At 43.7% G+C, this 25,750-nt stretch overlaps 1 pseudogene; it reads left to right on the top strand.

Annotated features, from left to right (window-relative positions):
- LOC137347657 (kynurenine--oxoglutarate transaminase 1-like) overlaps nucleotides 1–11,462 on the top strand; it is a 40,362-nt pseudogene extending 28,900 nt beyond the window's left edge.
- Nucleotides 11,463–25,750: the final 14,288 nt, after the last annotated feature.

Below are 25,750 nucleotides of genomic sequence, written 5' to 3'. Positions count from 1 at the left end.
AGTTATAAGGTCATGAAATGAGCACAAACAGGCCTTCTTGGGTTTAAAGAAGAAAAGTGAAATTTATCAAAACTTAAACTGAAACTCTAATTCGGTTAATGCCTACGGATACACGCCGCGCCCCACGCTAGCATGCATGCGCACATGCAAATAGAGACAGAAAAGAGCAGGAGAAAAATAAAATGGAGAGGTTTGAGGCAATATCAAGATTTTCTTGTTACTGTGCTTCGAGCTCACTCTAGTCCGTTTGTAGATAGTCTTGCTTTTCGTTGGGGCCCAGTATTCTTCTTAAACCTTGTTCACTGTAGGAGACTTTTCTCTCTTGGGGTTCACGTGTCTTCAATGGGTCTTCAGTTTCATGAGAAAGAGATGGGAGCAGACAGGAGAGAGATCTTTTCAGTCCAGGAGCAAGCTGCTTTTTGAATTTTAAAACTCTGTGGCAAGTTCAAATTAAAAAAACTCCAACTGCCAGTTAGTCATGTGACTAAACTGGTCTGACCAGGTCGTCTGTGTATTCGGGAAGCAGGGACTGGGTCCTTTGTTCCAATACTGTCTGCTAGTGTGCAAAAAAGGTCTTTGCAGCGAGGGGCCTGGCAATTCCTTGTGATAGGCCCTCTTCTTCCCAGTAGCAATTTTAAGTTATAATGTTCATGTGGCGAAATAATATTTGCCTCATTCTTGGCAGGTAGGGCCCGCATGACATTTAGAATTCCCTCCATCTGCACCCCTCTCGCTCACTTTCGAAACCTCTGCACCTACCTGCTTGTGAAATGCCTTGGGATATATGTTAAAAATGCTCTATAAATGCAAGTTGCTTGCTGTTGTTATCGTTTTGCCCTGACTAAATAATTTATATAATATAAGAACAGAAAATGCTGGAAATACTTAGGTCAGGCAGCATCTGTGGCGAGAGAAACCGAGTTAACATCTCGGGTCGATGACCTTTCATCAGAACTGGGAAACGATAGAAACGTAATAAGTTTTAATAAGTAATGCGGGGAGAGTGGGAGAAAGAACAAAAGAGAAGGTGTGTGATAGAGTGGCAGACAGGACAGAGTAAATGACAAACTAGCTGGTGATGCAAGGCCAGAAGGAGTGTAATGGGACAAGTAAAGAAACAAAAGATGTTTCAAGAGGGGGTGTGAATTGCAGAATGATGAACAGCTGCTGTCCGAAAGCAAAACAAAGAGAAAAATCAGAAGTAAAAGCAAAACGTGCAAAGACAAAGGAAACAAAATGGGGCGGAGGTTACGGTCTGAAATTGTTGAATTCAGTGTTGCGTCTGGAAGGCTACAGCCTAATCGAAAGATGAGGTGCTGCTCCTTGAGCTGACGTTGAGCTTCACTGGAATACTGCAAGAGGCCAAGGTCAGAGAGGTCAGCATGAGAGCAAGATTTGGCACCAGTTTTGCTTGGGTTTTGTGTTTTGTGAGGTTCAACTCTGAGCATGGAGCCCTGATAACAGCAATCATGGTTTGGAAAACTAGGGCTACGCAGATATAGCCCTAGTTTCACTACTACACATCCTGCTAGTGAGGAGACTTACAAAAGTTATCCTTTCGTGTCTTCTTCCATTTCCCCCTCTTCTTACCCGCCCCCCCCCCCAAACACACACACACACATCTCTCTTGATTAGCTACTGTTCATGTATTCCTATTCCAGCTAGCCTGCCCGGGATGTGGGAGTGAACAATCACTGTTGGAAGCGCAGGAAAAACCTTCAGTGCTACAGGATGGAAGGTGAGTTGGAGCAAGCTGTCAGAGACTGAATGATGCAATGACTAACTTTCGCGATAGTTCATTATAGTGCAGTTTAATTATATTGTGTACAATAGTTGGCCATCTGCTTACAATGGATAAAGTGTTGAATCCTGAACTATGCAATAGTAAATTTTATCCCTGAGAATGAATACTAATATAGTTTTAACCAGAGAATTAGCACCTATTGTAAGTAACTGGTTTAGTTTCAGATTTATGGTCAACTGATATATCTCTACAGATGCTTTTGGTTATTATGGCTGAACTGTCTTGAACTGTACTGAACTAGACCAGTTGAGCTGGAGCTGTAGCAGGATTTGCTATCAGCTGCAAAATGATGGGACGATGAAGTTGATCCTAAATCCCAATACATTGAGCCACCTGATCCATTTTACAGCAGCTCAACTACAGTAGTTAGAAACATTAGAGGAGAGTTAACAAAGTTAAACTTCAATGCCTGGCACATTGGCTGTTGTTGTGATGTTGCACCCAACCACAGTGTAACTAGTATTGCCAGTCCATTACAGCTGATCACAGGACTTAACCTTATAAAAACATAGTTAATGAGCTGAATACAATAGAAAAATTCCCACGCAAAATGCAGTCTGTCCAGCTTGAACTTTATTGAAGTATAAAATACTAACACTTAGGATATTTTCCGGTGACAGATTTTGTGATATTCTATCTACTTACTTATTGTAGGTTGGCTGGGCAATTGGACCTAAGGACATCATCAGGCACTTACAGACTGTCCATCAGAGCTCAATCTATCATTGTGCCACTGGAGCACAGGTGAGAAGTACCAAAAGAATTGCTTTTCACAGCTATGCATGTAGTGTGAATGAATTTGGTTATGTGCCCATCAGGATGAGGGATTCCATGCTGTGAAGTATAGAGCTTGCCCTGCATTGTCCTAATAATATAACCTCAACTTCTCATTCAAAAGGCTCCCTTCCCCTCCCCAACTAGCACTGCACCAGTGAGACATTTCCATAGCTCTCCTGTCTGCTTTTGCAATTTCTCTGGGCCACATTGCTAATTTCAAAGCAGTTCTTTCTTCAGAACGAACGTAAACATTATTTGCTGAAATTTTTACGTCAGCCACGTGTCTTGAGATGCAAAAATTCAACAGCAGACTTATGAATCTCCAAACCATGCCAATGAGAAATCCACAAATGTGGAGATACCATCAGCCTGTGGAGTGGAAACACTGTACTTTTTAAGGATACCCCACCCCCCAACTTGCCTAAACCCAAAACATTCCGCCAGCACATGCCACACTATCTCCCGCTTGTCCACCACTCCCATCTTCACTGATGTACACTGGCTCCCAGTTCCCTACACATTGGGTTTAAAATACTTATTTTCAACTTGATCCCTCAGCAGCCTTGTCCCACTCTGCCTCTGCGATCTCTTCCAACCTTATCTCTGCCCATACCCTCCAACACTCTGATTCCAATCATTTCTGCATCCTCTCCCTACCTCTGTTCAATATACGGTGGCCGAGCCATCAGCCATCCCGGCCTTGTTCTCTGGAACTCCCTCCCTAAAGTTTTCACCTCTCCCCTTCAAAAGCTTTGAAACCCCATATTTTGAACCAAGCTTTTAGTTCCCTCTCCTGATTGTCCCTTGACATCTTGACATGGTACCTGCTGCTAAAAATAGAGACATGTTGTCAAAGCTTTTCGTCTTGCACTCATCAGGATAATCCACAAGAATACCAGTATAAGGGAAAATAACAACTTTATACTGTATGAGAAGAGTGTGTTCATTGGTTGGCAAGTGAACTCTGATTGGGTAGCGGTGTTACCATGGAGAAGGCACCAGTTTACAGTAACTGACAGTTGACTGCCAAGCTTTGTTTGGTTTAAGCTGCCTGGTTTAAATTTCAATCAGAATCAAGCTGCCTGGTTTAAATTTAACACACACACACACACACAAAGAAGTTCATCATTAGTTGGTTTTCTGTAGATTTGCCACACCGAAGTGTATGACACAATACAAAAATGGCTTTTGAATCTGAATTGTTACGCTATTAAACTTCATTGAAGTAGACTGCACTATTTAAAAACCAAAAGTTTTCTGTACTCAGCAAGCAGTCGCAGAGGGGTTTGGGAAAGAGTTTGGATGCCTGGGAGCGCCAGAGAGTTACTTCACCAACTTGCGTCAGGAGCTGCAATTGAAGCGTGATCGGCTTGCTGTCTGCCTCACTTCTGTGGGGTTAAAGCCAGTTGTACCAGAGGGTGGTTACTTCTTGATCGTGGACGTCTCAGCAGTCAGTGAGTAACCAGATTGATTGTCCCGAGGAAAGTACAAACCATATAACCAGGCTGCTGGGATTTGCGAATTTCTATGTTACTTTAATGTCTTGCCAGAGTGCAATATGGAACCAAGCTAGCTGTTCCAGAGACCATGTATCAAATACAGTCTTCTAGGTAGAAACACAGAACAAAGATACATAGTTTCCATTTGGTTTTGATGTTTAATTTTGGTTCTGAGTGAGACTTCCTGTTGTTTTAAGGTATAATCTCCCCGTGCCATGCACTGTATATGGCCAAGAGTATGGTGACCTGCTCCATTGCAGTCATGAACCTGGCTGCTAAGATGCACGTGAAACAGGCTTGGAATTGAGTCCTCTGCTTTCTCTCTCTACTTCATCCTGTGGGGAATGTTTGGCTTCCACTGGTGTATGTTTGAGTAATGCTGTATGCATTAGCACAATAAAATGGAATTGGATGGGGCTTTTTTGTAAAGTGGCTGACTTCTTGTTTTGTACCTTTTCCTATCAGAAGTTGATCTGCCAGACTCCACCGAAACTGACCAGCCATATGATTATAGATTTGTGAAGTGGTTCATAACCAATAAGGTGGGTAGCTGTGAAATGATGGAGCTAACTGTGTAAAATTGAGGCTAGCTGATCAAAATTCTTGTCCAGTGGTCCTGAATGTGAACCGCCTGTTATAGCCTTTTTTCAATGTTTGAAGCAGCTCTGTATTTGTGGTCAGATGTTCTGTATATTGTTAATGTCAATACACCTCTAGAATGTTTTGGCAAATTTTCAAACATTATACAGTCATGACTGAATAGGTTCACATGTGGCTGATTTGGGTTACCTATCTTTCGTGCACTTATCACCAACTATGTTGCATGCTGATGTTATGACCAAGGCAGGAGGAGAGCACTGTCTTTTCTAGTTCCACTTCTCCACAGGTCACAACATATATTTTTAAAAATGTTTACCCAGTTACCGATGCAGTCAATCATATACTCTTTATCCCAGAATAAAATGCACCAACCCGGTTTCTTTAATAAACAACAAAATTATCAGTTTATTATAAAACAACTTAACCAGTAATGAAGTAAAGCAGTAACACACCGATTTAAAGTATGAAATTTTTAAATTTCCCACACACAGGAAGAAAATACAGAAATTCTCTCTGCAGAGGTCCGTTGCGAAAAAGACAAAAAAGAATACTTTGGCCAAATACTTGCTAATTCATGAACAAAAAAAACAAGATATGGTAAGATGTCAGTTGTCCTTTTTTGGTCCGGCATCCCAAATACACATGGACAGCTGTCACTGGGATCTTTCTACAGCAGTTCTTTTCTGCTGATGTGAAGATCAGTTTGGCAGGCTTTCCGAAAGAAATGTGGCAGCAGGGGTTTCTGGCAGGCTTTTCAGGAGAAATGCAGCATCAGTTTCTCTATTTCTTAGGAAGTTCTCAAAGAGATGGAAGAGGATGAACTTTCTCAGCTGATTTTCTCCAACTGTCTTCAAAACAGTTCACACCCCAACACACTGCCCAAGGTAAAATCAAAAACAATGTCAAGAGTCAAGCCTCCTGACCCCTATAAATCTTGACCTGCCACTTCTCTGTAAACATCATCTTCCCCAGGTCACCAAGGTTTCTGCGGTTTATTGCTTAAAGCACATGACTTCAGCAAGCCTGTTTTTAAACAACATCACATTGGCCTTTCAATGAACTGTCAACAACAAAGCAAAGTCCAGTTTCTGTGAAATCTTCAGCCCTCCAATGAATCCATCTCCACAATTTAAATATGTCCTCAAAAATATATACTTAACAAAAAAAATAGAAGCACTTTTGTAACACTGGTGATGCAGGATATTGGGGTAGTTCATATTTTCATTTTGAAAAGATAGAAACAGTGGAGGTCCAAAGAGACTTGCGTGTCCAGGTACATAGATTATTAAAATGTCATGAACCAGTACAGAAAATAATCAAAAAGGCTAATGGAATGCTGGGCTTTATATCGAGAGAAATCGAACACAAGTGGATGGAAATTATACTACACCTATACAAAACCCTGGTTAGACCACACCTGGAGTACTGTGAGCTGTTCTGAGCACCGCATCATAGGAAAGATACATTGGCCTTGGAGGAACTGCAGTGTAGATTTATCAAAATGATACCTGAACTCCAAAGGTTAAATAAAGAGGAGAGATTACATAATTTAGAGTTGTATTCCTTCGAATTTAGAAGGTTAAGGGATGATTTAATCAAAGTTCTCCAGATATTAAGGGGAGCAGATAGGGTAGATAGAAACTATTTCTGCTGGTTGGGGAGTCTTGGACTAGGGGGTATAGTTAAAAAATTAAAGTATGGTAAAAATTTGAAATTCTCTTTCACAAACAGCAATTGATGCTAGATTGAGTGACTGTTAATTTTAAATCTGAGATTGATAGATTTTTGTTAACCAAAGGTGTTAAGGGATATGGGGCAAAGATGGGTATGTGAAGTTAGGTCACAGAACAGCCATCATTCAGTACGACCATGGAACAGGTTTGAGGGGCTAAACGGCCTCGTCCTGTTCCAATGTTCACCAAAATCCAGCTCTCACTGTAAAACCGGAAGCTGTGCAGCTGAAAGTAACATAACTTTTGTATATTTCCTTCTCGTGTATATTGCCTTCCTTTGGATTCTTCACAATCGCATGACTGAGATTAGGAACGCTGCAATGGTGGGTAAAACACAAGAATATCATTTATGTGCATTTGGTGCACAAAGTTAACCTTCATAGCCACATCCAATAACAGAACTTCTAGCATCGGGAACAGCTGGTTACGGAGAGTGCTGGGGGCGTGGGTGCAGGTCTGAGTAGAATCTGAATACATTAATTGGCAAAAAAAAATGTTCTGATTCTTTTTCTGCTATTGCTTTTATTCACAGGGCTTGGCTACGATTCCAGTATCTGCTTTCTACTCCTCTGATCACAAAAAGGGCTTTGAAAACTTTATACGTTTTTGTTTTGTTAAGGTGAGCTGTAGTAGGGATTGTGAAGTCTTGCGGATATTGAGACACAAGCTGTGGTATGGAGGTTATACAACTCTTGCGTCCTACTGTTTATAGGGGTATGTAAGTCTTGCATGCTGTAATCGAGAATGGGAGCCCATATCTTTTGGCCTTGTGTGAAGTTGGAACTCTATACCTGACTTCAATTTTCTTCTCTCTCCTATGCATTCAGCTTCCCTCCCCCTACAAAATTCAAGCTCTTTGAGCAATATACAGGCCTGTGCTACAATATTGATTGTTTCTTTTCCATCTTCCTGTATTTGAGTAAGGGAGCATTTATGCTTCACTGAGGCACAACCCCAGAATTCCAATGGCCCAAGCCAAGATCAGAGAATTGCTCAACCTTGGCTCAGTGGTAGCACACTCTTCTTTGAGTCAGAAGGTCATGTGTTCAAGATTTACCCCAGAGACTTGAGCACATAATTTAGGCTGATACTTCAGTACAATACTAAAGGAGCATTGGAGGTGCTGTGTTTAGGTGAGACATTAAATAGAAGATCAAGCTGCACTGTCAGTTGGATATAAAGCATTGTATTGTACTACTTGAAGAAAGGCAGAGGAGTTGCAGTGTCCTAGCCAACATGTATTCCTCAACAATTTTTAAAAAAATTATCTGGCCATTTATCACAATGCTGTTAGTGGAACTTTGCTGTGTGCAAATTGGCTGCACTTCAAAACTATTTCATTGGTTATGAAGTGCTTGGGGCATTGTGCAATCATGAAAGATGCTATCTAAATCTAAACTTTCTTACTGAAAATGTGCATTTCTTCCCAACTTGTGTTTTTTTAATTACGTTTGTGCAACTTTTTTTTCCTGTCTGTGAATGCTCTTGTTGGGAAATGGTTTCCTAGCTACACCCAATGGCAGGAACACTCTCAGTCACAGAATGTCAGCTCCCTCTTGCAGTCTTCCTTTTGGCTCAACTTTAGAAGATCAGCTCCTACCCTAAAGCAGGTTGATATTTCCAGTAGCCATGATACCTATTATGTTGAATTTGAGGGCACGCCGCCAACCCCCCCCCCCCCCCCCGCCCCACCGAGTCCTGTGTTGAGAACAAACTTATTTCACTTTGGTCGTTTAACAGAGAGCAAACCTTTAATCTATCTACTCAGATAGCATTTGAACCCAGAGACCAGACATATAAGAATGTGTTTGGGAAAAGAAGTGGGCAAATTTAAGGAAATGTAATGTATAAGAGCTGCTTAAACCATTTTTCTGTGTTAATTTCTCTAGGAAGACTCAACACTAAGCAAGGCAGAACAGATCCTGCAAGAGTGGAACAGTATGAAGCAGACCCAATGATTGATTGCTCCAACACAGTGAATTTATTATCCTCTAAATCAATAATTTTAATTCTTGTATTTGTCGTATATGAAAGAATGTAACCGAGTCTTAGTGATAACATAGAATAAAACATTGCAGTGGATGCTACTTAAGATGGTCCTTTCTGGCCATGTTTTGAGGCACTGATGAAGCATGAAGTGGTCAGTAGCCCTTAAATGCTCAGTGAAGGGCTTTCTGATCGCTACAGTACTATTATTAGGGAGCCTGGGTCCTATTCCATAGGAAAGGAGGAAAAATCAAAGGTACCCTAACCTATATCATTTCTGATTCATCACAGCAGTCAACTCGAGCAATGTTGACAGAGTGGATTGTCTCAGCTGGGAAATGGTACAGGAACTGGTGAGATCTCGATCCAAGAGAGCCAGTGGCAGGCAAAGTGCCAGGAAAATGTGGGGTTTAATCTCAGCGGAAATAATTTGGGTGTTAGTACCGAAATGCTTCATTATTTTTCTGTTTTGAGTTTACTTTTATTTTAGATGTTCAATACGGAGTGCTGTTTAAACCTGTTTATTTGGCGCCTTACCATGTGGGCTTTGAGTTGATTGGTTAATTACGTACGTGGTGTGATTAGTTGTCGTCTTTTTTTTTCCTGCAGCAGTTGGATTGTGTAATTAAGACAGCTAAGATTTACTTAGTGCTACAGTTGTAAATGAGCAGCCATCATAATCACCCAGATTGGTTGTTCTGCAGCAACCTCATTTCTGTAAAGAAGATTTGTTTTTATTTCTCCTGTTCTATATGATTAACTTAAATTTGATTGTGTCCTAATGTCAGAACATGAACTTGAGCAAAAATCTTATTTTCATCGTTCAACATTGTGTGTGTGTGTATAATTAAAAATGTTTTCTTTCTATATTTTAGTGCATCTGCCATGGCATTATCCTTCAATTTAAATGAGCTTAAAAAAACATGAAGATTATAGATTAAAATATTCAGGACTTGGGTCTCTGATGCAGGGTCCCTGTGAGACATCTTATAGCAGAGACTGAGGCAGTGCCAAAGTGGTTCTGTCTCTTGAGCAGGAGACTGTTGCTGACATTTAGGCAGGCAGGGCAATTGCATCTCAGCTTTGTAGTGTAGTATATATAAAAACAATCATTACAGTAATTATACAGTAACAGACAGAGAAATATCATTACAATGCCTTCTGCTAATATCACGTCCACTAATTGTCAACCTATTATTTTTCACTAAACTAATAGCGGTAACACTCTTAAGTAAAATTCTATTTTGTAATCTTGGGGTATTCCTGTATGTAATTATTTTTAAAAGAATTATTTCACTACTCTCTTGCTAAAAAGAATATTTTTTCTCACTGGAATATGGTATTAAAGTTGACAACTAATCCACCCTCTGGCAGTCTCTCATAAAGAGTGGCTAACAGGTAAGGTTATTTAGTTTCTTGAATATTTTAATGAATATTCTTCATGTTTTTAAGTTCACTTAAGTTGAAGGATTTTAATGCTGAGAAATTAAAAATGTTTCAACTTTTGACACCAATTTTGGCAAGAAACGCTCCTTAGTTATAACATGGACCAGATGGAGAGGTAAACTCCAAATACTTTGCCGTAACAACAGATTTTAACCCTAACTGTATTAGTGAGACATTCTCCATACCAGCCATCCTTATGTTCTCTCACGATTGCTAATTTAGTGGCATCGAGTGTAAATTCTGAGTAGTGGTGTGGTCTCGCACCATTAGAAACTTGACTGCGAATGCCACAAGCTTTTTTTCACACAGTATTCTTAATAGTCAAAAAAAATTATAATTTGTCTATACTGAAACCCAGGTTCTGGAGGAGAAATTGCACTATTCCTTGGCCTCCTTTGCCATTTACAAAAATGGAACACAAAGCAATTAAGCCTATCCTGTTTAATACAACTATTAAGAGCACTCCCCATTTTGACCCCCTTTCATCTTCTGCCAGTGGGATATGCTTACAAAGTATTACTCTGTTGCTCAATATACTTTCTAGTTTGTCACCTCCTCCCACATCAAAAGCTGACTGACAAAGGGGAGTTGTGGTACACACTGGATTATGCTCATCGATGAAATTGTGTAGGAGGCTGCCACTTGGCCCATCATGCCTATGTCTACTCTTTGAAAGAGCTATCCAATCAGTTTCAATGCCCCAATTTTTCCCCATAGCCTGGCAAATCAAGTGACTGCCAGCAGGATATTCGAGGTAGCTGCTGGCTTCATGCTCCTGTAGATGAAGGATGAAGGTAAACAAAAACATCCTTGATTGATGCCACTATTATTTTTGTTTCCCTCTCCGTGGGCAATCATTATTTCACCAAGCAAATTTTCCTAAGTCAATATGACAATGCCAGTAAAAGCCTGCCACTCTGAAAATGCCAATGCTAAAACAACACATCATAAGAAACTTAAGAAATAGGAGCAGGAATAGGCCAAATGCCCCTCCAGTCTGCTCTCCCATTGAATAGGACTGTGGCTGATCTTCGGCCTCAATTTACTTTCCCGTCTAATTCCTATATCCCTTAATTTCCTTACAGTCCAAAAATCCAGCGCTCCCCGCCTTGAATATCATGAAGATAAACACCAGACTGCAACGTATTAAATGCTTTATTTGCAAAGTGGTATAAGTCTGGGCAATCTCAGTCCAAATCTTAGAGAATGGATGATGACAGCACAAAATTGGACACATTTTGCCAAAAATAATTCCTAAAGTTGTAATTTCACAAAGATGTACACTGGTAAATCGAGTTCTGCTCATCTGAGGTTAGGAAACATAAGTCTAGAAATTACTGCTGGAAATATTTGGGATAAATGGCTGATGTATTACATAAGATTTGAAATAGATCAGTTCATGCTTGTGTTAAAATAGCAGACAGGAATGTCAGACATACACAAGTCTGTTAAAATACAACAGTAATCTCCGGGCTATTGTCAGACGTCCTTTGCAAGCCCATATGGACAAAACCCATTGGCACTCCCCTATCCAATATGCTAGTGACCTCAAAAAATTCAATTGGCTAGTCAATCATGGCCTACTCATATTGTCACTTGTCATGTAGGATTAAAACTCTTGAATTGCACCAAATAATATGTAAACACTAATTTCTGTTCAACTCTTTTCAGTCAATAGACAAAGAAAGAATTTACATAGCCACTTTCACAGTTAATTCAAAGAGGTATACTCTGTTCCCTACACTTCTCTTGGAGCTAACATATGGACAGATCATATCCATAGTAGATCTGCTGGCACAGAAACTGCACTGTGCTTCCGGGTACAATCAGTCTGCAAGTAGATGGAGTCTTTTAAGTATGACCCTAGCAAAGGCCTTCACCATGATGCTAAGGAGTGAGATGCCTCTGCAATTGTCTCCTCTGTCACCTTTGTTTTTATATAGTGTGATGATTTTGGCATTGTATCGCCTGTGGAACAGAGCCTGCTTTCCAGCAGAGAAGGAGGAGGTCAAAAAGGTTTGGCAATGGATGGGACTTTCCGTTCTTGAGCAGTTGGGCTGGGGTTCTGATCTTGTCGGGTGCCCTTCTGTTCGCTAGGCGGTCTACGGCCTTCTTGAGTTCCAGTGATGAGGGTTCTCCATCTAACGCCTCCATGACAGGAGGTTGCGGAAGAGTGTCAAGTGCAGAATGAAGAAGCTCAATATTTTCCATCTTCACTGTCTGCAGCACATTATGGGTATATCCTGGCAGGACAAAATTACAAATGCGGCAGTCCTCTCAAAGGCAAAGCTCCCAAGTGTCTTGGCACTAATCAAACAGAGACAGCTTTGGTGGATCGGATACGTCAGCAGGATGAAAAATGGTCGCATACCCAAGGACCTTCAGTAAGATTAGGTAGCCAGGGCCAGGTGACCAGTGAGGCGCCCAAAGCTTGCTTCAAGGATGCTTGCAAGCATGACATTAAGGCCCTAAATGTCAACCATCACACCTGAGAGTCACTAGCTGCTGAAAGAGGGAAATGGCGACACATCCTGTGGACTGGTGTGCACCACCACGACACTGAGTTGCGACAGCAGCTTGGCAACAGGTGCAAACGTCAAAAACAACTCACAGCGTCACTTGGCAGCTTCACGAGTGGCATTTGTGGCAGAACTTGCCTCAAGGACTGGCCTTCACAGTGCACCAAGAGAAGACATCCCACCTAAATGGATTGTTTGTGCCTGTCCATCATCTTTCATAGATGGAAGGATGCCAACCAACCAGCTACTTTTACAACCTTAGGATATCCCAAAGTGCTTCTCAGTCAACAATGTACTTTTGAAGTACAATCATAGTCATTTACGGCACAGAAGGAGGCCACTCGGCTTATCGAGTCCATGCTGGCTCTCCACAGAGCTATGCTGTCAGTCCCACTCCCCGGCTCGGTCCCCGTAGCCCTGCAAGTCTAGTTCCAGGTCATTACCACCCGCTGCGTAAAAAAGTGCTTCCTCATATTCCCCCTGCATCTTTTGCCCAAAACTTTCAATCAGTGTCCCCTTGTACCATTTGTTAATGGGAACAGCTTTTTCTTGTCTAACTTATCTAAGCCTGTCATTATCTTGTACACTTCTATTAAATTTCCCCTCAATCATCTTTGTTCTAAGGAGAACAAACCCAGCTTTTCCAGCCTAACCTTGTAACTAAAATCCTCCATCCGTGGAACCATTCTGGTAAATCTCCTCTGCATCCTCTCAAGGACCCTCACATCCTTCCTGAAGTGTGGTGACCAGAACTGGACACAATGCTCCCGTTGGGGCTTAACCAGAGCTTTATAAAGGTTCAACATAACCTCCCTGCTTTTGTACTCAATGCCTCTATTTATGAATCCCAAGATCCCATATGCTTTACTAACCACTCTCTCAATGTGTCCTGATACCTTCAAAGATCACTGCACATGCACGCCCTAATCCCTCTGTTCCTGCACACTCTTTAGAACTGTGCCATTAAGTATATTGCCTCTCCTCACATCACCTCACATTTGTCAGTATTAAATTCCATCTGTCACCTGTCTGTCCATTTTATAAGCCTATCTATGTCCTGTTGCAGGCAGCTCATATCATCCTCACTTTGCCACACCTCCAAGTTTGGTGTGATCAGCAAATTTTGAGATTCTACTCTGTATTTCAAGATCCAAGTCATTTATATATATCAAAAAAGCAGTGGTCCCAGCACTGACCCTTGAGGAACACCACTGTCTACCATCCTCCAGTCTGAAAAGCAACAATTTACTACGACTTGCTGTAATCTTGTCCTCAACATCCAAAAAAAGTTCAGGATTTTACCTTCATGTGTTTTGTGGGGAATAAGACTAATTCTCTGTGAAGCAGGAAAATCTGAAATAGTAATGAGAATTTTAAAAAGTAGATTTGTTTTCATTGGTTAACTAACAGTAACAAGATTTGACTACACAGAACAAACCTGAAGCAACACTTTGTTCGTTGATGTTTCATCAGTTTTAGCAACTGCTTCTTGAGATAAAATCTAACAGTACAGATTTTTGTTAAGGGAGTGATGTAAGAATACTGGCTAAAGATGTTGTTAGATGTCTTAGCACATAGTGTTTCTCAGTCATTTCTCGGAATTTGAACCAAGGAAGGGATGATGGCTCGCTCATGAAGTAGGGAATCTCCATTACTCAGTCCTGCACTCCAAGGTACTTCTACAACTTTTCCCAAATTTTATGATCCAATCGTACCATTCTTGCACTATAAACTGCTTCCAGATTCGCGTTCCTGAAGATCAAGTGGGAGTACACAGAGGGATGATAAGCCACTTCAACACAATACTGACAATCATTCTGTGTGAAGAGCTTTAACATTATCACAGAATCACAAAATTGTTATAGTACAGAAGGAGGCCATTCAGCCCAGCGTGTCCGCACTGGTTCTCTAAAAGAACAATTCACTCAGTTCCATTTCCCGCCTTCTCCCTGTAACCCTGCACATGCTTCCTTTTGATATAACTCTCTAATTCCCTTTTGAATGCTTCAATTGAACCTGCCTCCACCACATTCTCAGGCAGCGCATTCCAGATCCTAACCACTCGCTGCGTGAAAACGTTTTTCCTCATGCCACTTTTGCTTCTCTTACCAAATACTTCAAATCTGTGCTCTCTAGTTCTCTAGTTCTCGAACCTTTCATCAGTAGGAACATTTTCTCTCTATCTACTCTGTCCAGACACCTCATGATTTTGATCACCTCTAACATATCACCTGCACCAGATTCCACCCCCCCTCCCCCCCCCTTTACCCCCTTCCACCCCCCCCCCACCCCCGTCCCCTTCCCTGCTCCACCCTCTCAGCTCACCCCCTCACAACCCCGTCCCAGCCCGCCCCCCCCGCACCATCTTCACCCCGCACCCCCTTCCCCTGCACCCCCCCCCCCACCCCCTCCCTCTACCCCTCCCCCTTGCATCCCCTCCTCCCACCGGCACCATCCTACACCTGTGTAGGGGCCCCAACAACCCCACTGCCTTGTGGGCGTCTCGGGAGAGACCAAGGCTAAGGGAGTAAACCCTAACAGAAAATCCGGAGCGGAACCCCGTAGGCGGTCATGTGTCACCTTTGGCATGTTTCCGGCAGTTCCTGCAGCCATACTGGTGCCAAACGTCGTGTCCTGCACTCCTTTGGACCCCACCAGAAAGGCCGAGAGGGGGGTTTTGACGACTGGGCAACTCTCAACCTCCATAAATTTGCCCAGGCATGCGCCATGGAGAGGTCACTCCATAGTTGCCTCACAGCGACTGAAACAACACGGAAGGCAGCAGTTACGGGTTATAAGTCCAGATAAATTGGCGTAGAAACTGGGCGCCACGGGTTGCCTTTGTCGGTGGGAGAGGTCATTGCACCTCACTGGACAGCTACCGCCCGCCTCAAACCGGGCAGCCCCCGGTCAATAAGGTTCTGTCCCGCCACAGTCTGCCTGCTTCAATGGGTGCTTGGAGCTCAGGGTCATTGCCCGAAAGGTGGACTGATACACCGCACCAAACAACATGAAAAAAGGAAAGAAGGTACCAGCCCTTCGCTTTGCAAGCTGGAACGTCAGAACTATGTGTCCTGGCCTGTCGGAAGACCTTACACAAATCAACGATTCTCGGAAGACCGCCATCATTAACAACGAGCTCAGTAGACTCAATGTGGACATTGCAGCACTTCAGGAGACTCGCCTCCCCGCGAGTGGCTCTCTAGCAGAGCAAGACTACACCTTCTTCTGGCAGGGCAGGGATCCTGAAGAACCAAGACAGCATGGAGTGGGCTTCGCCATCAGAAACTCCTTGCTCAGCATGATAGAGCCTCCCTCAAATGGCTCGGAACGCATACTGTCCATCCGACTGCTCACCACCTCTGGCCCAGTACACCTACTCAGCATCTATGCTCCAACACTCTGTTCCGCACCTGAAGCTAAAGACCAGTTCTATGAACAACTCCATAACATCATTAGCAGCATCCCCAACACCGAACACCTATTCCTGCTGGGGGACTTTAATGCCAGGGTTGGGGCCGACCATGACTCATGGCCCTCCTGCCTTGGGCACTATGGCGTTGGAAGGATGAATGAGAACGGGCAGAGACTGCTTGAGTTGTGTACCTATCATAACCTCTGCATCACCAACTCGTTCTTTCACACTAAACCCTGTCACCAGGTTTCATGGAGGCACCCAAGATCACGTCGTTGGCACCAGCTAGACCTCATTGTCACAAGGCGAGCCGCCTTAAACAGTGTTCAAATCACACGCAGCTTCCACAGTGCGGACTGCGACACCGACCACTCCCTGGTGTGCAGCAAGGTTAGACTCAGACCAAAGAAGTTGCATCATTCCAAGCAGAAGGGCCACCCGCGCATCAACACGAGCAGAATTTCTCACCCACAGCTGTTACAAAAATTTCTAAATTCACTTGTAACAGCCCTTCAAAACACTCCCACAGGGGATGCTGAGACCAAGTGGGCCCACATCAGAGACGCCATCTATGAGTCAGCTTTGACCACCTACGGCAAAAGTGCGAAGAGAAATGCAGACTGGTTTCAATCTCATAATGAAGAGCTGGAACCTGTCATAGCCGCTAAGCGCATTGCACTTTTGAACTACAAGAAAGCCCCCAGCGATTTAACATCCGCAGCACTTAAAGCAGCCAGAAGTACTGCACAAAGAACAGCTAGGCGTTGCGCAAACGACTACTGGCAACACCTATGCAGCCATATTCAGCTGGCCTCAGACACCGGAAACATCAGAGGAATGTATGATGGCATGAAGAGAGCTCTTGGGCCAACCATCAAGAAGATCACCCCCCTCAAATCTAAATCGGGGGACATAATCACTGACCAACGCAAACAGATGGACCGCTGGGTTGAGCACTACCTAGAACTGTACTCCAGGGAGAATGCTGTCACTGAGACTGCCCTCAATGCAGCCCAGCCTCTACCAGTCATGGATGAGCTGGACATACAGCCAACCAAATCGGAACTCAGTGATGCCATTGATTCCCTAGCCAGCGGAAAAGCCCCTGGGAAGGACAGCATTACCCCTGAAATAATCAAGAGTGCCAAGCCTGCTATACTCTCAGCACTACATGAACTGCTATGCCTGTGCTGGGACGAGGGAGCAGTACCCCAGGACATGCGCGATGCCAACATCATCACCCTCTATAAAAACAAAGGTGACCGCGGTGACTGCAACAACTACCGTGGAATCTCCCTGCTCAGCATAGTGGGGAAAGTCTTTGCTCGAGTCGCTCTGAACAGGCTCCAGAAGCTGGCCGAGCGCGTCTACCCTGAGGCACAGTGTGGCTTTCGTGCAGAGAGATCGACTATTGACATGCTGTTCTCCCTTCGTCAGATACAGGAGAAATGCCGTGAACAACAGATGCCCCTCTACATTGCTTTCATTGATCTCACCAAAGCCTTTGACCTCGTCAGCAGACGTGGTCTCTTCAGACTACTAGAAAAGATCGGATGTCCACCAAAGCTACTAAGTATCATCACCTCATTCCATGACAATATGAAAGGCACAATTCAACATGGTGGCTCCTCATCAGAGCCCTTTCCTATCCTGAGTGGTGTGAAACAGGGCTGTGTTCTCGCACCCACACTTTTTGGGATTTTCTTCTCCCTGCTGCTTTCACATGCGTTCAAATCCTCTGAAGAAGAAATTTTCCTCCACACAAGATCAGGGGGCAGGTTGTTCAACCTTGCCCGTCTAAGAGCGAAGTCCAAAGTACGGAAAGTCCTCATCAGAGAACTCCTCTTTGCTGACGATGCTGCTTTAACATCTCACACTGAAGAATGCCTGCAGAGTCTCATCGACAGGTTTGCGTCTGCCTGCAATGAATTTGGCCTAACCATCAGCCTCAAGAAAATGAACATCATGGGGCAGGATGTCAGAAATGCTACATCCATCAATATTGGCGACCACGCTCTGGAAGTGGTTCAAGAGTTCACCTACCTAGGCTCAACTATCACCAGTAACCTGTCTCTAGATGCAGAAATCAACAAGCGCATGGGTAAGGCTTCCACTGCTATGTTCAGACTGGCCAAGAGAGTGTGGGAAAATGGCGCACTGACACGGAACACAAAAGTCCGAGTGTATCAAGCCTGTGTCCTCAGTGCCTTGCTCTATGGCAGCGAGGCCTGGACAACGTATGCCAGCCAAGAGCGACGTCTCAATTCATTCCATCTTCGCTGCCTTCGGAGAATACTTGGCATCAGGTGGCAGGACTATATCTCCAACACAGAAGTCCTTGAAGCGGCCAACATCCCCAGCTTATACACACTACTGAGTCAGCGGCGCTTGAGATGGCTTGGCCATGTGAGCCGCATGGAAGATGGCAGGATCCCCAAAGACACATTGTACAGCGAGCTCGCCACTGGTATCAGACCCACCGGCCGTCCATGTCTCCGTTATAAAGACGTCTGCAAACGCGACATGAAATCGTGTGACATTGATCACAAGTCGTGGGAGTCAGTTGCCAGCATTCGCCAGAGCTGGCGGGCAGCCATAAAGACAGGGCTAAATTGTGGCGAGTCGAAGAGACTTAGTAGTTGGCAGGAAAAAAGACAGAGGCGCAAGGGGAGAGCCAACTGTGCAACAGCCCCAACAAACAAATTTCTCTGCAGCACCTGTGGAAGAGCCTGTCACTCCAGAATTGGCCTTTATAGCCACTCCAGGCGCTGCTTCACAAACCACTGACCACCTCCAGGCGCGTATCCATTGTCTCTCGAGATAAGGAGGCCCAAAAAGAACATATCACCTCTCAGCCTTCTCTTCTCCAAGGAAAACAGTCCTAACTTTTCCAATCAATCTTCATAACTGAAATTCCTCATCCCTGGAACCATTCTTGTGAATCTTTTCTGTACTCTCTCCAAAGCCCTCACGTTTTTCCTAAAGTGCAGCACCCAGAACTGGACACGATATTCCAGCTGAGGCCGAATTCGTGTCTTATACAAGTTCAATATAAGTTCCTTGCTCTTGTACTCTATGCCCATATTAATAAAGCCCAGGATACAGTCTGCTTTATTAACTGCTCTCAACCTGTCCTGCCACCTTCAATGACTTATGCACATATACACCCAGGTCCCTCTGCTCCTGCACCCCCTTCAGAATTGTACCCTTTATTTTTTATTGTCTCTCCATATTCTTCCTACCAAAATGAATGACTTCACATTTCCCAGCATTGAACTTCATCTGACACCTGTCTGCCCATTCCACCAACTTGTCTATATCCTTTTGAAGTTCTACATGATCCTCCTCACAGTTCACAATGCTTCCAGGTTTCATATCATTGACAAACTTTGAAATTGTGCCCTGTACACTAAGGTCTAGGTCATTAATATATATCAGGAAAAGCAAGAGTCCCAACACTAATCGCTGGGGAACTCCACTACAAACCTTCCTCCAGCCCTGAAAACATCCATTAACCACTACTCTTTGTTTCCTGTCACTCAGCCAATTCCATATCCATGTTGCTACCGTCACTTTTATTCCATGAGCTACATGTTTGCTCACAAGTTTGTTGTGTGGCACTGTATCAAACACTTTTTGAAAGTCCATGTACACCACATCAACATCACTGCCCTCATTAACCCTGTTACAAAGAACAGTACAGCACAGGAACAGGCCATTCGGCCCTCCAAGCCTGCGCCGATCTTGACGCCTGCCTAAACTAAAACCTTCTGCACTTCCAGGGTCCGTATCCCTCTATTCCCATCCTATTCATGTATTTGTCAAGATGCCTCTTAAACGTCTCTATGGTACCTGCTTCCACCACCTTCCCCGGCAACAAGATCCAGACACTCATCACCCTCTGTGTAAAACAACTTGCCTCGCACATCCCCTCTAAACTTTGCCCCTCTCACCTTAAACCTATGTTCCCTAGTAACTGACTCGTCCACCCTGGGAAAAAGCTTCTGACTATCCACTCTGTCCATGCCGCTTATAACTTTGTAAACCTCTATCATGTCGCCCCTCCACCTCCGTTGTTCCAGTGAAAACAATCCGAGTCTATCCAACCTCTCCTCATAGCTAATGTCCTCCAGACCAGGCAACATCCTGGTAAACCTCTTCTGTACCCTTTCCAAAGCCTCCACGTCCTTCTGGTAGTGTGGCGACCAGAATTGCACACAATATTATAAGTGTGGCCTAACTAAAGTTCTGTACAGCTGCAGCATGACTTGCCAATTTTTATACTCTATGCCCCGACCGATGAAGGCAAGCATGCCGAATGCCTTCTTGACTACCTTATCCACCTGCGTTGCCACTTTCAGTGACCTGTGGACCTGTATGCCCAGATCTCTCTGCTGTCAATACTCCTAAGGGTTCTGCCATTTACTGTATACTTCCCACCTGCATTAGACCTTCCAAAATGCATTACCTCACATTTAGTTTAGTTTAGTTTAGAGATACAGCACTGAAACAGGCCCTTCGGCCCACCAAGTCTGTGCCGACCATCAACCACCCATTTATACTAATCCTACACTAATCCCATATCCCCACCTGTCCCTATATTTCCCTACCACCTACCTATACTAGGGGCAATTTATAATGGCCAATTTACCTATCAACCTGCAAGTCTTTGGCATATGGGAGGAAAACGGAGCACCCGGAGGAAACCCACGCAGACACAGGGAGAACTTGCAAACTCCACATGTCCGGATTAAACTCCATCTGCCATTTCTCCACCCAAGTCTCCAACCGATCTGTATCCTCTGACAATCCTCATCACTATCCGCAACTCCACCAACCTTTGTGTCGTCCGCAAACTTACAAATCAGACCAGCTACATTTTCCTTCAAATCATTTATATATACTACAAACAGCAAAGGTCCCAGCACTGATCCCTGCGGAACACCACTAGTCACATCCCTCCATTCAGAAAAGCACCCAGAAAAGTTACCTCCTCAAAAAAACTCCAGCAAGTTAGTTAAACATGATTTTCCCTTAAGAAATCCATGCTGCCTTTCCTTAATTAACCCTCATTTGTCCTTGTGACTATTAATTTTGTCCTGAATTATTTTTTCTAGAAGTTTCCCCACCATCAAAGTTAAACTGACTGGCCTGTTGTTGCTGGGCTTATCTTTACACCCTTTTTTGAACAAGGGTGTAACATTTGCAATTCTCCAGTTCTCTGGCACCATCCCCAAGTCTAAGGAAGACTGAAAAATTATGGCCAGTGCCTCTGCAATTTCCACCCTCACTTCCCTCAGTATCCTTGGATGCATCTCATCCAGTTCTGGTGCTTTATCCACTTTAAGTACAGACAGCCTAACTAATACATCCTATTTATCAATTTTAACCCCCTCTAGTGTCTGACTTACCTCCTTTTTCACCATTGCCTAGGTTGCAGATTCTTCCTTGGTAAAGACAGATGCAAAGTATTCATTTAATACCTCAGCTGTGCCCTCTGCCTCCATGCCCCCTTTATGGTCCCTAATCGGCCCCACTCCTCCTTTTAACACCTTATTACTATTTATATGTCTATTGAAAACTTTGGGATTTCCTTTGATGCTAGCTGCCAGTCTCTTTTCATGTTCTCTCTTTGCTTCTCTTATTTGCTTTTTCATTTCCCCTCTGGATCTTCTTTATTCAGCCTGGTTCTTAACAGTATTGTCTACCTGACATCTGTCAAAAGCACACGTTTTCTTTATCTTAATCTCTATCTCTTTTGTCATCCAGGGAGCTCTGGATTTATTTGTCCTACCTTTCCCCTTTGAGGGAACATATCTTGACTGCCCAAACTATCTCTTCTTTGAAGGTAGCTCATTGTTCAGTTGTCGGTTTTCCTGCCAACCTTTGACTCCAATTTATTCTCCCAGCTCCATTCTTACCCCACTGAAGTTGGCTTTCCCCAGTTAATTATTCTTACTCTGGATAGCTCTTTGTCCTTTTCCATAGTTAACCTAAACCTTGTGATACAATGATCACTATCCCCTAAATGCTCTCCTACTGATACTTGGCCCACCTCATTCCCAAGAACCAGGACTAGTAGTGCCTCCTTTCTCGTTGGACTAGCAACATACTGCTGTAGAAAATTTTCCTGTACACACTCTAGGAACTCTTGCTCCTCACTGCCCTTTACACTTTACTACTATCCCAGTCTATGTTTGGATAATTAAAATCCCCCATTATAACTACCCTATAATTTTTGCACCTCTCTGTAATTTCCCTGCAAATTTGATCCTCCAAGCCCTTCCCACTTGGTGGCCTACAGACAACACCAAGCAATGTAACCACATCTTTTTTGTTCCTTAGCTCAGGCCAAATTGATTCTGTCCTCGACCCCTCTGGGACATCCTTTATCTCCAGCACTGCAATGCTCTCCTTAATTAATACTGCCACCCCTCCCCCTTTTTTCCCTTTTCTATCTTTCCTGAACACAATGTATCCAGGAATACTTAACACCCAGTCCTGCCCTTCTTTGAGCCAGGTCTCTGTTATAGCCACAACTTCATATTGCCACATGGCAATCTGCGCTTGTACTTCACCAGTCTTATTAACCACACTCCATGCATTCACATGCATGCACATTAACCCTGATTTAAACTTTATTACATTCTCTCTTACTCTGACCCCACCTCATAACTTACTATTCCCTATTCTAGTGCTATCTATCTCCCCCAGCATTCTGTGCACCTTGGTATTCCTCTCTGATATGTGCTCCTGGTTCCCACACACTTGACAAGTTACCAGTTTTGCTTCCTTTCAATCTGAGCTCCCTCTCAGGTTCCCATCCCCCTGCCAATCTAGTTTAAACCCTCCCCAACAGTATTAGCAAATCTCCTTGCGAGGATATTATTCCCAGTCCTGCTAAGATGTAACCCAATCATCTTGTACAGGTCCTACCTGCCCCAGAACTGGTCCCAATGCCTCAGAAATCTGATGCCTCCCTCCTACACCAATTTTCCAGCCATGTGTTCAAATGATCAATTCTCCTTTTCCTATGCTCACTTGCACTTGGGACTGAGTGTAATCCTGAAATTACTGCTTTTGAGGTCCTGCTTTTTAATGTCCTTCCTAGCTCCCTAAAATCTGCTTTTAGGACCTCATTCTCTTCCTATCTATATTATTGGTGCCAACACGGATCATGACCTCTGGCTGTTCACCCTCCCCCAGAAGAATGTCCTGTAGTGGTTGTATGATATCCTTCACACTGGCACCAGGGAGGCAACACACTATCCTGGAGTCCCATCTATGGCCACAGAAATGCCTGTCTGTTCCCCTAACTAACTAACAAATCCCCTATCACTACTGCTCTTCCATTCTTCTTCCTCCCCTCCTGTGGAGCTGAGCCACCTGTGGTGCCACAAACTTGGCTCTGACTGCACTCCTCTGAGGAACCATCACCCTCACCAGTATCCAAAAATTAGGGCGGCACAGTGGCGCAGTGGTTAGCACCGCAGCCTCACAGCTCCAGCGATCCGGGTTCAATTCCGGGTACTGCCTGTGTGGAGTTTGCAAGTTCTCCCTGTGGCTGCGTGGGTTTCCTCCGGGTGCTCCGGTTTCCTCCCACATGCCAAAGACTTGCAGGTTGATAGGTAAATTGGCCGTTATAAATTGCCCCTAGTACAGGTAGGTGGTAGGGAAAATATAGGGACAGGTGGGGATGTGGTAGCAATATGGGATTAGTGTAGGATTAGTATAAGTGGGTGGTTGATGGTCGGCACAGACTCGGTGGGCCGAAGGGCCTGTTTCAGTGCTGTATCTCTAAAAAAAAAACTGATTAGCAAGCAAGATCGTCTCAGGGGACTCCTGCAATACCTGCCTGGTTCTCTGAGACTGCCTGGCGGTCACCCATTCCCTATATGCCTGCAAGCTCCTAACTTGTGGTGTGACCACCTCCCTAAACGTACTATCCATGTAGCTCTCTGCCTTGCGGGTGCACCACACTGACTCCAGCCACCACACGAGCTTCTGCAGCCGGTGACACTTCCTGCAGATGTGTTTATCTAAGACACATGGTGCATCCATGACTTCCCACATGCCACAGGCTGTACATTCCACTCTGCTGAGCTCCCCTGCCATGCCTTAACTTTACAGACTATTTATTATTAGTAGAATAGTTTACCAGTTACTCACCAACCAGCTCCTTCCACTGCACTGAAGCAAGGACCAAATGCTGGAGGGTTTAAAAAAGTAGAAAAAAGGAGCACCTCCTTCCCCCTTCACCAAACTCGAATCTCCACACTCTGCTTGCAATTTGCACTCTGTTTGCAGGCTGCACCCAGTTATACAGTAATCCCAAAAGTATATCTTAGATTTGTGATCAATTACTACTGCTGTAGCACTAACTTGGGACCATCTCAGTCTATAAGGGTCAGCTACTCAAATAAAACCAGAAAAATCTGAAATACTCAGCAGGTCTGACAGCATTTGTGGAACGAGAAACAGAGTTAATATTTCACATCCATGTCAGAACTGATGAAAGATCTTTGACCGGAAACATTAACTCTGTTTCCCTCCCCGCAATATTCTGGTTTTGGCTCAGCTACTCACTAGCTTAACTTGCTGAGCCATCAGGTGAACATGTATTCAATTGGAATTATTCTGGCCACATATTCATGAATAGAATTCTTACTTGTGCAAGAGACAGTACAGACACTGGTTCAAGCACTTTTGTCCAACACTGGAATTACCTGCCACAAAGTGCTATCTGCCTCTGTTCTTCTCTCTCTTCCTTTAAGATGCTCCTTAAAACCTACCTCTTTGACCAAGCTCTGCCCTAATATCCTTTATGTGGCTTGGTGTCAAATTTAATTTGATAATGCTCCTGTGACGTGTCTTCAGACATTTTACTACCTTAAAGGTACTATATAAATGTAAGTTGTTATTGGGGCAGAATCCATAAATTATTTTTAAAAGCAATTAGATAATTGCTCCGAAGAAGGGTCACTGACCCGAAATGTTAACTCTGCTTCTCTCTCCACAGATGCTGCCAGACCTGCTGAGTATTTCCAGCATTTCTTGTTTTTATTTCGGATTTCCAGCATCTGCAATATTTTGCTTTTATTATAGAATAATTGCTTAAGTCTGATAGCTTACAGTTTTTGAAGGCATCTGAGAAAGTACCATGCAACATGTACAATTTGGGGGCATCCGTGGAGGAGTCCAAAATTCATATTTATGCAGTGCTGACCAAGCTGCAGACTATCATGGAGAGCATGATACTTTGAGACCGTCTGCAGCAGAGGTGCTTAGCTCAGCTACAGATTCCTTAAAGAATGCTATGGCTGTTCATTAAATTGAGGAACTTAGACCCTGATCTAAACAGCCTGTCTGGTCTGGATTTACGATGTTGGGAAATCAGATTAAGTTAATCCTAATGCAGGGTTTCAGCAACTTCCTTGCTGTCTAATGATCTGTTCTCACAAAGATATTTCGCTAAGCAGCTGTAATGGCAGGAGCAGGTATGGATCATGGAGATGGCTCTCAGGGCAACGTCACATCTGTAACTTAGAAGATCCAGAAAACCAGTTAAACATTACTACAGTTAAAACTCCACAGAAGTGGAAAGGGTACTTTCTGCTTTCCACCAAATGTTCTATTCTCATCTACTTGAAAAATATTAATTTGTAACTTGATTTTCTTAACCAACAGTTGTTGCTTGTGTTTGGGACCTGCAGCAGTGCAGGTATTCCATATTTCTACACAAGAACAAAAACCTTCGTGGGCCTGATTTTAGTGGCTGAAGTATTGCAATGTGGTAACAATGAGAAGACTTTTTATTACTAGGTTGCAACATTGGGCAATACCAACCATCTTGTTAAACACACATGGTTAAAGTGGCACTTAGCCCACATATTATTGCAATCTCATTTTACAAATACCACAGGCTATTGTCCATGCTGATTGGTTCACTGATCTGAAGAACGAGATGGTGA

Source organism: Heterodontus francisci, chromosome 32, assembly GCF_036365525.1.
Source record: "Heterodontus francisci isolate sHetFra1 chromosome 32, sHetFra1.hap1, whole genome shotgun sequence".
In the NCBI taxonomy this organism is placed as follows: domain Eukaryota; kingdom Metazoa; phylum Chordata; class Chondrichthyes; order Heterodontiformes; family Heterodontidae; genus Heterodontus; species Heterodontus francisci.
The sequence above is the reverse complement of the archived record's forward strand: the minus strand, read 5'-3'. Positions and strand labels throughout refer to the sequence as shown.